Source organism: Helianthus annuus, chromosome 13 (genome assembly GCF_002127325.2).
Source record: "Helianthus annuus cultivar XRQ/B chromosome 13, HanXRQr2.0-SUNRISE, whole genome shotgun sequence".
Lineage (NCBI taxonomy): Eukaryota > Viridiplantae > Streptophyta > Magnoliopsida > Asterales > Asteraceae > Helianthus > Helianthus annuus.
In genome coordinates this window covers 34,487,482-34,492,366 of record NC_035445.2, presented here as the reverse complement: position 1 = coordinate 34,492,366, position 4,885 = coordinate 34,487,482, and the positions used below count along the sequence as shown (strand labels likewise).

Genomic DNA, 4,885 nt, shown 5'->3' with positions numbered 1-4,885 from the left:
CGGCCATACTTTTTCTTCTATCATCATTTTATACAAATCCACACTCCATCTCATTACTTGTTATTTATTTTATCCTAAGTTACTGCAAGTACATACCTATCTTTTTGCAAGAGTTTGTATAATTCCAAAACCCAACTAATAACTCTCGATCACCATCATCTTTGGTTTCATTTAATTGTTAAATTATGGAAACCATGTCGTCCAATACATGTCAAGACTTGAGGTATTTAGAATAAGCCTTCCACACTCCAACCTCTAAATATCATTTTCTGTTCTCTCGGTTCTATACACCCAAATCCTAGCCCCACATTCAACTTTTCTAAAAACCCACACCCACAGCTCGTTCTCTCCCTCTCGCGTTTTTTTTCTGGCGGCCGGAGCTCTAGCCGGAGCACGACGGAGCCGGCAACAACGATAGCAGCGGCGGCGGCGGTTGTTTTTCCGGCCATTTTTTTTCCGGTGACACGCACTCACACCCACTTCCTATGTAGAAAGAGATAGATCAGAAGAGACGAGAGAGAGACCTGTTGAAGAAAGAGAGAGATATGGCGGCGATGATGGTGCTTTTGGTCCGACTGGTTTGACGGTAAACCCCCCCCTCTCGGTTTACTTCTCGTTTTTTTTTTATTTTATTGAAGTCCGATGGTGATGATGGTGATTTCATTTCAAGACCATTTTGGTGACGGTTCGGTTTTGGGTTCGGATTAACTCGGGTTTCGGTTCGGTTCGAGGGTAGTTCGGTCAAACCTGGTCAACACAGTGAGCTGACTTGGTCAACTCAACCGGTCAACTCAGTTGACCCGGTCAACTCAGCCACCTTCTTTTTCGGCGTTTCGACATGAAGATTCGGTAAAAGATTTAGGATGAATATTATTTACGTTAATTATTCCTTATTTTTATACGTGAAAAACGAGCTCGAACCGACCAATTAATATAGTTTACTTTTTGACAAAATTTGACGAAATTGGGTATACATTGTGATTGGTTTATTGTTGAGTTTTGATAAAATACGACGACTTTTATTGTCGGGTTATTCGAAAAACAGAGGAAACTCTGCCCGTTTTTCAAGAAAATCCGAAACCAAAATGCGTGTTATTATAAGAAGAAACTATTTGGATCCGAGAAACTTTTATAAAAACAAATACAAATATAGTATTTCTTACGACAACTCTTTACAACTTTCGAAAGCTACGATTCGGAAATTATTTACAACAAATAAATATAGTTATTATATCTATTTTAAACTTCGGGAATTCGGCAAATCTATTGTAAAATCAATATAATTATTTATATTGTTTTAAAAGCCGAACACGTCTTCCTTTTATAAAATAAATATAGTTTTTATATTTATTCCAAATACCAAACAAAACAAATTCGTTTTTATAAAAATAAATATAGTTTATATATTTATTTCAAGAATCAAACAATACGGATTCTTTTATAAAATAAATATAGTTTATATATTTATTTCAAACGCCTAACGGTATACGGATATATTTTGACGGATCTCTACGACGCGAGGCATAATACGATTTTGTTATATACCACTTTCATAGGAATACTCGAGACATACACGTGTAACTTCTCGAGACGAGTAACGCGCTTTTATCGATATATTTACATATTTTTATAGAAATATATAATTTTATATTTTAAATCTTTTGGAAGCTAAGTACTTCCAAAACTTAGTAACTATTACCGACATTAGACGATACTTAACGAGTATAACTTAATCGTTTCTATTAAGTTATCAACGTACCGTCAAATCGTTCGGTTAACAATTCGGTAGAGCTCGGTGACACGTGGTTTAGTTACCACATTTATTTAGAAACTGATAAGTTATTCCCTGTTAGGAATACTATAGTTGCACGCTAGCGATTCACGTTCTTGGAACGGCACTACGGAAACACGCTAGGCTAGCTTTGCACAGGAATGTCAAGGTGAGTTCATAACCCCCACTTTTTACGGTTTTACATTTTTAAAAATGTTTTCGGGGGTGGAAAGACATGCAACTTTTTGCAAAAGCAACCACTATTTCAATGAAGGAAAACACATATTTATAAACCATGTTGCAAATGAATTTCAACGAACTTGAAAGGTTTACGAAAGGTTTATACTAAACATACCGGTTTTACATAACAAACACGTATTTTCGCAAACGTGCATGATTTTCATGACTAGTGACGGGAATGTCCTAGTTACTACAACGGGACTGGGTTGGTCTGCGTACGAACAACGAGACAACCTAATGGGTTTATGTCCCCCTTTTTCTTTTGAAATACATATTAACTAGGGTATGATTAAGCTATGGAATGAACTCTTGGATCATGTGCGAATAGGCGCTAACTTAGGCACCATTAATCCTTTTAAGGACCACGGAACAGGGGGTAGATCTATCGGGTACGGGCGAGCCCCACTCACGGTCCTTGTGCGGCCACTTAGAGTGCTTTTGTGTCCCTGTCGAAGTGAATCGACACTTAAATCGTCTACCGGGTTGAGTGCTTCCTATGTCGGCACACATATTAATGTCTTAGCTACACATTAATGATCAACATGTTCATAGACGCATTACATACCTACCTATAAACTGAACTTTCAAATGTTTTTAAGATTCATTTGATGTAAACTCACAAGTACATGGATTTACAAACTTTAGTAACGGTTTTCAAGTTATACCTAAGTAAGAGGAAGCGCTGATCCTGCTTACAAAGGTTCGTTTGGGCTCGGCCCACTCTCTCTCGTGCAATGCACAAAGACTATTGTGGGCTAGACTCACAGTTTTTCATATATCATGCCAAGATGATAATTTTACTATATTTTCTCAAAAACTTTAAAACCGGTTATCAAAAAGATTTATTTTAAATCTTTTCAAAACAAACTATGAACTCGCTCAACTTTATGTTGACTTTTTCGCATGTTCTTTCTCAGGTTGCATTTTAAAAACTAAGGAACGGTTGGAATAGGAGAACCCATGGAAATTCGAGTACCTAGCAGGCGTTCACTATTTAAAAGTCTTAGCCTTTTGCTTCCGCTGTGCAATGAAGATACCGGTCCAGTCACACCAGCTCTGATATTTCGGGGTGTGACAGATTGGTATCAGAGCTATAGGTTTCAGCGAATTAGGTTTCTGTGTAGAGATACCTAGGCTTTAACCTCACTTTCCTTTGGGGACTTAGATTTTTAAGACTTTGAATACATACAGAACGCCTAGGACTGAATATGGGTTTCCAACCGTTGCCGAAAACAATGAGTCAACACTTTTGGTTTTAAACATACACAAGTGTTGTGTTGGATACACGGTACATGAAACGATTACATATAGTAAGCAAAACTTTGAGAGTTTTGGATAACATGCATTTAGGACCTTTGGAAAACTTACGTCGAAACTCATTAGAGGTCCTCACTTAGAAACTGCGACTATTAACTCGCGCAAACGCCATTATATTATGTCGTCTATGCTATCTTACTTACTAGAGCAGGTAACCTACGCAGAACGAAATGCTAGTGCGCACGAGTATACATGAAACTCAAATTATACATCAACGGATGTCGGAGCACATCATATTCTACGCAGAACGAAATGCTAGTGAACAGGTATACATGAAACTTAAACTATACGTCAGTGGACGTCGAAGTACATCACACACGATTTTCGAGGCAAGGCCTTGGGGAAAACCACAAATGGTCACGACAAGAACGATGCTAATCCTGTCAGCGGGAGAACTACGGATCGAAATGCGGCAATTTGCCAAGTGATCCTGCAAGCAACACAAATCATGCTGAGGTACGTTGAAACAAGGTTTCATAACGATCGATACTAGGTCTAATGAGACTCACAACTATGGGCGTTGCAAAAGAAGTCACACGTCTCCGCATTCCCCCTATTTCATTAGTGGCGATTACGCTATGTTCGAAATTCCAGGTAAAGTCCTTAAATTTCTTTTATTGAAATTCCGACTTTTGCATCTAGTGAGTAGATTTTTTTTTTCATTTCTACTTACCTCTAATGGTCATTGCATCACGAAAATTTTCTTTCATAATAGCGAATACTCATTTGCTTCATTCTTGACGAATTCATATGTTACACATGCTTTGTTTGTTAAGCATGTGGCTTCACTTGAAATTGTTGCTTTATCAAGTTCAAATATTATTTCGCTATCTTCACTCCTTGCATTGTGATCTAGCTAAACCGTATTATTGCAAAATGTTGACTCCTTGGTATCGAGTCAACAGATTTATTGGAAAACTCATTTTCTTTTAAGTGGCATACATGGTTTTCGTCGTGGCCATGTCGAAACTTACTTGTTGATACATGAATTCATTGTTGGATTATGTTTCATCCAAGTTTAATTGATTGAACTTGCTCGTAATATATATTCGATTCAAGAGTCCATATGATGGGTAGAGCCCATCATATTCGAAATAATCCCAACAAGCACTTCATTTGTTTTGAACCATAACATGCTTGTTTGGTCTTCGACTTTATTTAATCGTTTCTTTGATCACAATCACCTTGTGGTGGCGTTTTTCACAAGTTTGAAGCTTGCGCTAATCTCGTTGCTCACATCATGCACGTATTTAATTATTTATTTGTTTATTTATATTAAATCCGCTTTATCGATTTATCATACTAATGCAGTCTTAATACAATCATGTGTTAAGATAATGGTACACAAGTTCATGTCATATTTCGGTGTACCTCTTAACGGTTCTTTCGCCATTGAGCAAACATTTGTGATATTCATTGTTTTTCATCTTCGCTCGAAAACATTATTTACTTGCTTCATTTTCAATTGAAAATCCTATGAGATTTGTTTGAAACAAACATTCAGATTTACTTCGTTGAACCTTCAGTTGAATTCAACCACGGTGATACTTGTTCGAT

At 37.2% G+C, this 4,885-nt stretch overlaps 1 long non-coding RNA gene across 1 annotated transcript; it reads left to right on the top strand.

Moving 5' to 3' along the window:
* Positions 1 to 587: 587 nt before the first annotated feature.
* Positions 588 to 3,056, top strand: LOC110902725. The gene is made up of 3 exons (XR_002571364.2): positions 588 to 849; positions 1,854 to 1,940; positions 2,929 to 3,056. It is a non-coding gene; the product is annotated as an uncharacterized LOC110902725 (long non-coding RNA).
* Positions 3,057 to 4,885: the final 1,829 nt, after the last annotated feature.